The 12861-nt window shown below is 41.8% G+C and overlaps 1 protein-coding gene across 3 annotated transcripts in view; it reads left to right on the top strand.

Annotated features, from left to right (window-relative positions):
- The window catches only part of TCEANC2 (transcription elongation factor A N-terminal and central domain containing 2), a 39594-nt gene that overhangs the window by 15019 nt on the left and 11714 nt on the right, over positions 1–12861 (top strand). The window lies entirely within an intron of this gene.

Raw genomic sequence — 12861 nt, 5'->3', positions numbered from 1 at the left:
TCTCCATTGGTTGCAGACTAATACTTTTAAAATATAATAAAAATTACCAGAAAAATGAAATTAAAATATACAAAATGTAAGCCCTACTTTAAAAAAAATTATACTCAACAAATGTAGAAGTACTTTGTCAAACTGCTATAGAAGTTTTAAATGCTTACTTCAGTTTCTGTACTTACTGCATGAACTTGTAACTAGCATGATCTGTGGATAACGTTTTGAGTGTGCTTGATGCTGGGTGTGCAAAAATGAAGAAGACATGATTTGTGACCTCAAGGAACTTAGGGTTTGGTGGAGAAACCAGCAGGTAGACAAATGGCAGTAGTAAAATAGTATAGGTTAAAAATAAACGCATATAAATAATGTCCATGTTACCATTCTGATCTGTACAAGGTATATGCTGGCACAGAGGACAGAGTAGTCTTACATCTGGGGAATTCAGAAAAGGCTCCATAGGAGAGACGACATTTCACTTAAATCTTGCCTTTTCCGTCTCGAGTAGAAATAACTTCCAAAGCATGGTTTGTAAAAACAAAATAATAGCAACATTTGCTGCTACATCATTTATTACAGCATTGGAGATATTTTAAGAGGTAAGTCAGGAACTACGTTGAATTACCATTTTCGTACAGTACACAACTGTGAATAATATGCGAGGGAGGGCCAACATGTGTTCCTCAAGCTGCTCCCAAGTCCCCAGGGAGTCCAGGGTAGTCGTTCACAGCTGCTGTTCTTGCCCTCACCAGTGCAGCCATTGCCTTCTCTGCCTCCCCTTGACCTCTTGTTCATGAGAAGCAGGAGAGAAAGCAGCTTCAGACTGGCGCTAACAGCTGGCAAGAGCTGTGTGAAATTCCCCAGAGTTTCCCCCAAGAGTCTTGAGAGTTGCACCCCTGTAATATAAACCAGAATCTGAGAAAATTAGATGCTTAAAGAACATAAAACCCTATCATTATAGCCAAGGAGAGTCTCCCATCTGCTGCTAGATTTTCTCTTTATAGGTTGTGGTCACTAGAGGGCAATAAGACCATTCATATGAGCAGATAAGGTATTTCCACCAGTAGAGGGTACTAGTGGTTAATATTTTATGACATGTATACATGTGTATGTATATGTTCATATTTAGGCACACCACAAATACCACTTACAATCAGATCTTAAATATCAACATAATAGTCTAGAATTGTCCTACAAATACAGAACAGATGACAATTTTTTAAAAATCATTTCTATTTGTCCTTTGAGTACCATTGTGAATATGCTTTCAAGGATGGGTGTGTCTGATGTTCAGAGATTTCAATTCAAGAATCATAATGAAACCACAACAAGGGGGTATAACTTAAGAGGAGCTGGAAACCATCCAACTTTTGAGTCTTGACCCTATCCCAAGCCTTGCCATAACCTGAGGTTGTGTGGAATATATAGGTTCCTTGGTCAGTTGCTAGCCTGAAGATTCATTTGGATCATTGCCTGAGAATGTTTACATTCTTCCACCTTTAGCCTCCTGCCTGTCCCTATCCTGTGGGCTGTAAGGGACAAATATTTACTGAGTACCTTCTTTGTGCTAGGAACTATGCTGGCATAATGATGAAGGAGACAGATATTGTCCCACCTTTTTGGAGCCTGCAGTCTAATGGAAGGACAGGCAATTTAACAAGACTTTATCATACAATGCAATGAGTGCTCTGATGATGAGGAGAAGTTAGTCCAAGGAGTATATGTGTTGGAAGTAGAAAAGATGTTAAAGAATGTGTCAGGCCTGGGTATATCACGTGAGCTGTACAGAGGGCTGGAGGTGGGAGAGAACACGGTACATTGCAAAAACTAAAAGAAGTTTTGTGTACTTGAAATGTGATAAGCTGGAGACAGAGTCTGGACCAGATGGAGAAGACCCTTTGTAAGCCATTCAAAACTGTTTGGTCTTAACATGCGTATTAGTTAACTGTCCATGTGTAAAAATTACTCCCAAATGTAGCCCCTTAAGTGTCTGTTATCTCACACAGGTTTTCTGAAGGTCAGGAATCAGGGAGCTGCTTATCTGGGTGCTTCTGGCTCAGGGTCTCTTCAGAGGTTATAGTCAAACTGTTGGCTGGGACTGTAGTCATCTGAAAGCTTGGCCAGGGCTTGAAAATCTGCTCCTAACTGCTCACTTATGGGATTGCTGGTAGGAGGCCTCAGTTTCTCATCACCTGGGCCTCCCCATAGAGCTGCTCATGACATGGCAGCTGACTTTCCCCAGAATAAGTGATCCAAGAGAGAATAACCAAGATGGAAACCATAGTGTCTTTTATCATCTAATCTTGGAAGTAACATACTATCACTTCTATTATATTCTGTTGATCACACAGACCAACCTGGGTACAGTTGGGAAACAACTACACATGGGTTATGAATACAAAGAGGTGAGGATCATTGGGGGCTATCTTGTAGATGGGCTATCACAGCATGTATTTCTTTTAATTTAACCTAGATATATTCTATTTCCTGGACCTGCAGATATATGTTCATTTGTAGAAGTTTTACAGCCATTATCTCTTAAAAAGCACATCTCCTTTATTCTCTCTATTTCTTTGTTCTGGGATTCTACAATTAGAAATTTGTTATATCTTTTATTTTCCATGCCCCTTAGCTCATATGTCTCCTTGTCTCTCAAAAAATTCTGGGCAGTTTCTTTAGTGTCCCACTATTGTGGGACATCCAAGAGGAAATGTCCAACAGAATGTTGGATGTACAAGGCTAAAGCTAAGGAGGGACAGTAAATATATACTTGAGAGTCTTCATCAGCCTATAGTTAGAAACTGAGGCAGTTGACCAGGGACAGTATGTAGGAAAAACAAAGAGCCGAGTCCCAAATCCTGAAGCACATCAATATATGAGGCTCACAGGAGATGGAGAAGGTGTGAGGAGGGAAATGGGAGAGAACGCTGTCATGGAATGGGAAGGAGGGCTTCTGAGAGGCGATTCCTCAGCAGTGTCCATCGTTGTCAAAGGGCCAAAGAAGCTAATTCTAAAAATTACACGTTGGATTTTACAAAGTAAGGTCATTAATGATTTTGGTAAGGACAGTTTCAAAGGCAAGGTTAAGGGCAGAAGCTTGAGTGAGGAGGAGGTAAGGAAGTGAACTGTGAAAATAGACAACTCTTTCAAGAAGTTTGGTATTGAAAGGAAAGAGAGAGGTGGCAATATCAGAAAGGAATGTGGAATTGAAGAAAGTTCTAATTTTTTAAATAGGAGAGAACCTAACCTGTTGAGTGACAGGTTCGTAGGGAGACCTTATCAGGGAGAATGGACCAGACTTTGTAAGGATTGACTGTGGAGATGAGGATGCCATGATGCCTCTCATTTTGTTGTCACCCATACCCCCTTTACTGGCGCTTTCTTTCTACCTTCGGATACACTTAAATCTTCTCCTTTAATTGTCTGCCATCTTTTCCAGATACCTCGTTTCACTTCTTCCTTTTATAGCCAAATTCCTTTAAATATGATTAATAATCACAACTCCCATTTCTGCCCCTTCCCCTCCTTCATTAAATTATTTCCATGCTGGCTTCTCCCACAAACACTATTCTTCTCTCTAAGGACACAAGTGATTTCATTCTATCCAAATCCAGTAGTCTTATCTCAGTTCTCAGCTTCCCAGAACCGTGAACTTGAGACCATTGATTACTCTTTTCTGTCAATATGAATGACACTGAACTTCATGCCAATTCTTTATCTATTTTTTAAATGTTTATTTCCTTCAAGCCCTTATCTGAGTTTTTAATTACTTATTTAATTATTTACTGAGTTATTTTTTGTTTACTGTACAGTAACTCTATGCCAGCAAGACCATGCAATATATTTTATTCACCAATGCATTTCAAGCATTAGTGTGGCATATAGCAGATGCTCAGGATATGTTCATCAAATTATGAAAATGACAGGGTCAAACAAGATTTTCTCCATGGCGCTTTCTAGCTTTCTGTATTCCTGTTTCTCGCCTTTCTCTGTTTCTTCCATCTTTGTCCCCTGTCCTCTCACAGGAGGTACTTTTCCAGAAAACTCAGAGCTCAGTCCTTGGCTGCTGCTCTAGAGCACTTAGCCAGAGAGGCTGTCCACTTCTCCAGCTTAACTGAGGCCTTAATTCAGACAACAACTGGGTATGTATCTCCTGTCCTGATCCATTTCTGAATCTTAGATTTTTAGAAACACTGTTCCAATTTACATTGCTACAATTTTCTTAAAATCTTACTAATTTACTGGGTAAAAATAACATCTTATTTTCATTTGCTGTGTAGAATGGATTGTTTTTTATTTGTTTATTGGCACTTTGTCCTTTTTTGTGAATTGTTTGTGTTCTTTGTCCATTTACTGTTGAGATCTTATAGTTTTTGTTTTCTGTTTCTGAACTTTATAAATGTCAATGTCATAAATGTTTAAATCCATTTAGCTACCTCAGTTTATAAACAAGGAAATTCAGACTCAGAGAGATGAAGTGACTTATCCAGGGCCATATAGTGAGTTAGCACCAGAGATATAATGAGAATCCAGGTCTCTTGGGGCAGTGTTCTTTCTTGGTTAGCAGACTGCCATTGTGCCCGGAATCCCAACCATATGTGCCTTTATTTTACTGGACCATCTCTATGGGTTCTGCCATCTGCTCAAGCTCACCTCTTTTAAATCAGAATTTAGTGCCTTTTCTTGTGTACTTCAAATGGGAGTTTTCTCCTAGTATTTCACTTTAGTCAGTGTTTGCTCTGACATAAACTCTTTAGGTGCAGATGTCCAGCAGGCAGTTGGAGATGTAGGACTGAAGCTCAGATGAGAGATCTAGACTAAAAATATGTATTTGGAAGACATTCGCCTCGAAGCATTTGCTTAAAATCACTTAAGTGGATGAATTCTCTGAGTAAAAGAAAAGATTAAAGGGCTGAAGGATTGAACAGGGGAGAATATCCGTGGCAGGGAAATGGGAAGAGGAAGAGGAGCCGGTGAAGAGGCAAGAGTGTAATTAGAGAGAGGAAGAGAACCAGGGCTGTGCAGTGACACACGGGCTAAGGAGGAGAGTGTTTTGAGAGGCAGGGGAAGTGAGTAATCTCACTGTTCTCAAGTGGTCTGGGAAGTTGAGGGCCAGCTGGGCAAAAGCCTTCGGATCTGGCACCTAATGGGGCCTCTGTGACTGAATACCTTTATTATAAAGGAAACCAGTGGGCGGGGGTATTGAGTAAATGGCTGATGAGTCAGTGGAGTTAGACCTTGCACTCAACCTGGTAGGTAAGCATGCCCCACTTCTGCAATACTGTAGGTGTAAATATTCTGGGAGAAGAGTTTTTTTTGGTTTTTTTTGGTTTTTTTTTGTTTTTTTTTTTGTGGTATGCGGGCCTCTCACTGTTGTGGCCTCTCGTGTTGTGGAGCACAGGCTCCGTGCAGGCTCAGTGGCCATGGCTCACGGGCCCAGCCGCTCTGCGGCATGTGGGATCTTCCCGGACCAGGGCACAGACCCACGTCCCCTGCATCGGCAGGCGGACTCTCAACCACTGCGCCACCAGGGAAGCCCCTGGGAGAAGTTTTAAGTCCATCATATTGATCTGATTTTCATTTATAATTGATTAACAACAAAAAACCTTGTACTTACAAAGTGCTTTCACATCTACGACTTCATTTGATCCATATAACAATTCTATAAAGTAAATATTATTATTTCCTCATTTTACAAATGAGAACACTGATTTCCTCATTTTACAAATGAGAACACCGAGACTTAGAGAGTTTAAAGTAACTTTCCCCAGGTCCGGAAACCAAATAATAAGCAACAAAGCTAAGGTGGACTTATGCCATGTCATGCCACCTCCTGAAACCCAAAGATGCACCTTTGTCCACGGCAAGCTCTTACTTGTCCTTTAAGACCCAGATGAAACATAATCTTCTTGGTGAAGCTAAAAATGTTTGTTGAATAAATAAATGAGTTAGTGAGTGAGTGAATGAATGGGTATGTGATTTGACTTGCCCAAGTTCATGGGATAAGTTAGTGGCAAGGAACTTTCAAATGACCTTCTGTTCTTAGGTTGTCCCATAGATTCAGCAATCCTGAACTGCTGATAAGCTCCTATATTCATTATCTATGAATAGTGCCATACAAATTGCCAGAAAATTAGTGGTTTAAAAAACACAGATTTATTATCTTACATTTCTATAGATTAGAAGTTCAGTACAGGTCTCAGTGAGCTAAAATCAAGGTGTTGGCAGGGCTACATTCCTTTCTGGAGACTCTAGGGGAGAATCTGTTTCCTTGCCTTTTCCAGTTTCTAGAAGCCAGCTGCATTCTGTGGCTTGTGATTCTCTTCCTCCATCTCCAGAGCTGGCAATGGTGGGTCAAATTCTTTTCACACCTCATCTCTCTGACCCACTCTTCTGTCTCTTCTGCCTTTAAGGACTCATATGATTAGATTGGGCTTGCCTAGGTAATCCAGGCTCATCTCTGCATCCCGAGGTCCTTAACCTGAATCACATCTGCAAAGTCCCTTTTTCCATGTAAGGTAACATATTCAGAGGTTCTGAGGATTAGGTCATGGATGTCTTTGGGGACTATTATTTTGCCTACCACAGTCCTCCAATTACTCTGTGCTCTTTCAGGTTCTATGCTCTTGTTCGCTCTACTGCTTGTCAAGACTCAGGACGAGAATTGCCTCTTTCATGGTATTCCCTGGCCCGTTTGCCAGCCAAATTGACTCCTCTGTCCTTTTGGCCCTCCCTTGGTTTCCCCCTTCAACACTATCTTAGGACCTGTAACACTTTGGTGCACTGTTTTTGTTTAGGTGTCTTCTCCTGTGCTTAGACCTACCTGGTGCTCCTTGAGTAAAGGGCTGTGTCTTGTTCAACATTCTATCCCAAGGTCTAGCACAGGGCCTGGTACTTACTAAATATTTGATAATGTTTGTTAAATGAGCAAAAGACTGTTTCCTGCAGGGAATTTGTCTTAACAATGTGCTGGGATGCAGAAGCCCCGTACTCTTAAACCCAGGGGACTTGACCTAGATCATAAGCCCAGCCAGTGGCACTGCTTGCTTTAACATAAACTTCATGGAGCAAATAATGACTTTTTGCAGATCATTAACTTCCTTGATGTAGCTACTGACCAGCTTGTGACCTTGGAGAAAGGTCATGGAGCCTCATTTTTTCCATCTGAATCAGGAGGAGGTAGGACTGTATGATCACTGGAGGCAACAGTATAGGGTTAATACTTGAGCTCTGCAGCCAAACTGCCTGCATTTGAAACTTGGCCCTGCTTCTTACTTGCCATGTCCTGCACAAGTTTCTTAACCTCTTAGTTCCTCAGTTCTTTACCTGTTAAACGGGGAATCATTATAGCACCTACCTCATAGGGTTGTTCTGAGAATTCATTGACTTAAATGTAAAGCATTCAGTGCAGTGGCTAACTGTCATTATTGTTATCATGAAATTCCCTTTTTCATTTAAAGTTTGTCATTTTGTGTTGTTTTTTATAGAAGAGGGTTTCCTAGGCCTCCTCTCTCCTCTTTTCCTGCCCCAGACTCAGTGCCTTCCCTGCTGCTACTCTTCCTTCTGTCACCCTCTTGCTTGCAAAGCTTGCATCTCCCAGGTCTCCTCATAGCCCCTGCCCTTCTTGGGGTCGTTTCCCTGGTGCTGGGAGAGCCTCGTGACCAGTCCAGGTGGGGCTCCTGAGGGAGTATCTGTGAGGTGTATTGCCCCCTGCAGGCCAAGAGCAGTGATTCCCTTGCCCTGGCCTGAGAGTCGAAGATTTCTGCCCTTTGGCACTTGTGATTTAGGAATATCAAGAAGGTGAAGAACATTATCTCAACAGAACTTTATTGGACACTCTCTGTGTGCCAGTCCCTAATAATAGAGAAGGACAGGGTGTTGGGGCGTTAAGTATCCAGGCTCTGGGGTCAGGCTGCTATGCTCAGATCCTGGCTTCCATGCTTACTAGCTATGAAGCCCTGGGCAAGTTGCTTGGCTGAGCTTCTTTGTAAAAAGAGATATAATAATAGTATTTACTTCATTGTGTAATTATAAAAAATTAAATGATTTAATTCCTATAAAATCTGGAGTAGTAAGCAGGAAGGGTTCTTAGCAATGGATAAGAATTAGAAACTTTTCATTCAGTTCTTTACAGTATAGTTCCATTATTTTGTTTGCAATCGTGTAATTTTCCCAATCAGCTGCATCCATATTCAAATGTTAGTACAAAGCCAATTTGAAAGCCAAATGTAAACTTTTTTTTCTTTGTAATATAACTGTTTGATTCAGTTCAGCAAACGTTTCTTGATTGTTTTGGTAAAGCACTATGCTGGGAGCTGGAAATGTATCTTGGAGTAAGGAGTAAGGTATGGGGTTCTGCCCCCAAGATGTTTACATCAAGTTTAGAGGGAAAAGTGGGCACTTAAACCTTCTAGGCAGAGGGAGCAGTGTGAACTAAGTACAGAAATGTAAGAAGGCCAGACAGCCTGACCCTATCAAGGACACGCAAGCTGCTTTCTATGGCTAGAACTTAGCACCTGGAGGCCAAAGGGGTAGGAGGGCTGGGACTGAGGAGAGGAAGGAAAGAGAGAGATATGGTGAGAGGTATGGCCAAAGAGGTTCCAGGTCATCGAGGGCTTGAATCTATACTTAGAAATTAATTTGAGGACAGAGGAGAGAGCCACTGAAGGGCTTCTGGTAAGGGAATGATGTGATCAAATTGTGTTTTTAAAAGGTTAATTTGACTTTAATATAGAGGATGAATTGGAGAATGCCACTCTGGGGACAAAGATTGATTAGCAAGTCATTGCAGTAGACCTGTGGAGAGGTGATGAGGACCTGAATCAGGGCAGCAGGGAGAATAAAGAGGGACATGAGGAAAAGGAAAAGATGCAAGAAATGTTAAGGAGCCTAGAGACTTCCCTGGCGATCCAGTGGTTAAGGCTTCATCTTCCAATGCAGGGGGTGCAGGTTTGATCTCTGGTGGGGGAGCTAAGATCCCACATGCCTTGGGGCCAAAAAACCAAAACATGAAACAGAAGCAATATTGTAACAAAGTCAATAAAGACTTTAAAAATGGTCCACATCAAAAAAAATATTTTAAAAAATGTTAAGGAGCCTAAAATAATGGGCGAATGCTAGTGCCATGTGTGACAAGAAATACAGGAGGAGGGACTGAGGGGGATAATAATGAGTTCCATTTTCCATTTTAGAAATGTTGAGCTAGAGGTGCTTGCAAAATAAGCAGGTAGAGATGTCCAGTAGGGGACTGGATATTTGGATATTGTGCTCAGTGAGAGCCTTTAGGCTAGAGATACGTATTTGGGAGTCATCTGCTTGCAGATGGTAGTTGGACCACAGGAGTGGGTAAGATTACTCAGGGAAAACAGGTGAAGAAAGAAGAGAAGAGGCCAAGGACAATGTCCCAGCTGGGGTTCACAGGTAATTAAAGGTTGGGCAAGGCATATACCGCCAGCAGAAGAGATGGAGAAGGAAGAGGAGAATCAGTAACAGGTGGTATCTCAAAAAGCAATGGAAGAGGGCTTCCCTGGTGGCGCAGTGGTTGAGAGTCTGTCTGCCGATGCAGGGGACGTGGGCTCGTGCCCCGATCCAGGAAGATCCCACATGCCGCGGAGCGGCTGGGCCCACGAGCCATGGCCTCTGAGCCTGCGCGTCCGGAGCCTGTGCTGCGCAACGGGAGAGGCCACAACAGTGAGAGGCCTGCGTACTGCAAAAAAAAAAAAAAAAAAAAAAAAAAAGCAATGGAAGAGAATATTTCAGAAGGAAAAAGGCAGCAGTGTCAGATGCCACAGAGGTATCAAGTAATGTCATGATGGAAAAGGTCCATTGGATTCGATAAGAAGGACTGTCTGTGGGACTTGTGCATCTTCATTTCTTGTATATAAAGGTGGATCAACAGTGCCTATCTTGGGGAGAGAAAAGGATTAGGTGGGGAACACATGAAGGGAAGGATCTCTATTCCAAAGAAACCTGAATGTGCTTCTAGTATAGCATATCCCGTGCTGTTAGGATTGCTTACAGGTTGAGCCAGCCCATGAGATTGTGAGCTGAACTGCATAGATACATACAGTCCCACGGCTCAGAGGAGACCCTTGTTAATAATTTCATTATAAATTCTTTTAGACTCTTTTTCTCTGTGTATAAACAAATATATGTGATTGTTTATATATATATATATATATATATATATACAAATGTAATTTTAAAAATAAATATTGGCTTATACTGTGCATGCTCTTCTGAGAACCTGAGTAAAGTAATCATCTTTCCATGTTACTACACATAGAGCTATTGCAGTCTTTAATGGCTGCCAAGTATTCATTGTTTGAACGGACTATAATTCATTTAACAAATTGGACCCTTAATGGTGAGCTTGTAGGTTGTTTTTAACTTTTTGCTACTGTACACAGTACTGTAATGAATATTTTTATACATAAATCTTGTTTGCACACTTTGGCAGGGTGAGTGTAGGTTAAATTCCAGGAACTGTGTCTCATTCATGTCTGTATCCTCAGCACCAGGCATTAAGTAGGTGCTCTGTAAAAGTATTAAAATGCCCTGAATTTAGGTCTTGGAGGTCCTGCAGTGTCTCATTTACCTTTGTGTTTTTACCATCCACAACAGTGACCAACAGTACAAAAAATTGTTTTCTGAATGAATAATCTCAAGGATATGGAGAACTCCAGCCAGAAAAGGAAAGTGTTGAGTAGTGACTTCAGTTTTAAGTGGCATGTGTTTCCTAAGCACCTCACTAAGCATTGCTAGCTAGGAAGCACCTTTGAGATATTTCTAATGAGGGCTCTGCATTCCTCCCCTTCGCCTTCCTCCTTGTGATAAGTGTTGATGTACTTCTTTCCCTGGTCAGTAGAAAGACTAGATAAAAATTCCTGGGAGATAATTGGATAGAGAGAGAAGTTAAAGAATCTTGTCTTCCCTTCAAAGTTACCTCCAGGATGCTCTTCACAGAACCTTTAAAGCAGGGACAGTTTCTTGTTCAGCCCTGCATGACTAGTACCTAGCGTACCTAGTACAAAGAGTAGGCCTTCAGTCGACATGTGAGGAGTAAATAAATCAAGCAAGTGTTGAGCTATGCCGTTGGTGTGATCTGAGAAATTTTCTAAATGTTTTGACCATTTTCCCAAAATTGAATTCTTTTCCATTTCCTTTTGTTCATTGATGCCTCTTTTATTATATATTAATTTTTATATACAATAGGGTTTGTTCCTGAGCTTAATTAATTAATTAATTAATTATGGCCACGTTGGGTCTTCGTTGTTGCGCGCGGGCTTTCTCTAGTTGTGGCGATCAAGGACTGCTCTTCGTTGCAGTGCGCAGGCTTCTCATTGCGGTGGCTTCTCTTGTTGTAGAGCACGGGCTCTAGGCATGCAGGCTTCAGTAGTTGTGGCGTGTGGGCTCAGTAGTTGTGGTGCACGGGCTTAGTTGCTCTGCAGCATGTGGGATCTTCCCGGACCAGGGCTCGAACCCGTGTCCCCTGCATTGGCAGGTGGGTTCTTAATCACTGCACCACCAGGGAAGTCCCCTGAGCTTTACTTTTTATGCCACAGTCTATCCATCTGTTTTTTTGGTGCCAGTCCGTATAATTTTAGTTGCTTTATAATATGTTCCAATAGCGTATAAGGCTAGTTATACCTCATAATACATAAGAGTATTTTATGCTATTACCCATTTGTTTTTCTAAAATAAGTCTAAAGCTATTTGGATATATTCTAATAAAAGCAGCCTACTGAGATTTTTTTATTGTAATTACATTAAATCTACAGATTAATTTCTATATTGACATCTCTGTACTGGTCTTTCCATCATAAATATGGTATATTTTCCCCTTTCACTCAAATTTTCTGTTATATATTTTAGTAAAAACATACATATTTCCTCATCTGGGTTTCTCATTCCCCAACATTTACCAAACACCCACTCTCCCGCCCTCTCCTGCCTGTTTTCTGCGGGAGACACAAAGATAAACGTGTCACAGCTCTTGCCCTCAAGGAGCTCTCTTTGGTGGGCAAGAGAGATAACTGATCAGATAATTACAACTAATTATAATAGTTATTGTGATGAACAGGAGCATGAGGTGCTAAGGAAGCACAGAGGAGAGGTACCAGCCAAGACTGGGGGTTATTATATTAAGGAAGACTTCCTGGAGAAGGGGACTCCTGAACTGAGTCTTAAAGGCAGAATGTAAGTTAACCAGGTGAAGAGAGAAGAAGGAATATTCCAGGCAGACAAAATGCTCATTGGAGTATATGTTCAAAAGTAAAGAGGTGAGGGCTTCCCTGGTGGCGCAGTGGTTGAGAATCCGCCTGCCGATGCAGGGGACACGGGTTCGTGACCCGGTCCGGGAAGATCCCACATGCTGCGGAGCGGCTGAGCCCGTGAGCCACGGCCGCTGAGCCCGCGCGTCCGGAGCCTGTGCTCCACAACGGGAGAGGCCACAACAGTGAGAGGCCCGCCTAGCACAGAAAAAAAAAAAAAAAAAAGTAAAGAGGTGAGAAAAATATTGAAGTGTCTTAGCAGCTGCAAGTAGTTAGAGTATCAGATGACAGTGGGGTAATAGCTGGAAATGAAGCTAGGAGGTAGATGGGAAGGTGGCAGATTGTGAAGGTACTTGCGTGACTAGATAAGAGTTTGGATATAGGATTGAAAGATTTAAGTGGTGGAGTGTAATGGTCAGATTAATGTTGTAAAAAATGTCCCTGAAAGAGAAACTAATAAAGTTAAAATAAAGGCCGCTCTGGCTGCAGTGTGGAAGGTGGCATTAAGGGTTCCAGACTTTGGCTGAGAGGCCAGTCAGGCTGCCGGAGTCATCTGGAGGCGACATGCCCTAAGGCAAGGTCAGTGGTGATGGGGATG

Source organism: Kogia breviceps, chromosome 1 (genome assembly GCF_026419965.1).
Source record: "Kogia breviceps isolate mKogBre1 chromosome 1, mKogBre1 haplotype 1, whole genome shotgun sequence".
NCBI classification, from domain to species: domain Eukaryota; kingdom Metazoa; phylum Chordata; class Mammalia; order Artiodactyla; family Physeteridae; genus Kogia; species Kogia breviceps.
The sequence above is the reverse complement of the archived record's forward strand: the minus strand, read 5'-3'. Positions and strand labels throughout refer to the sequence as shown.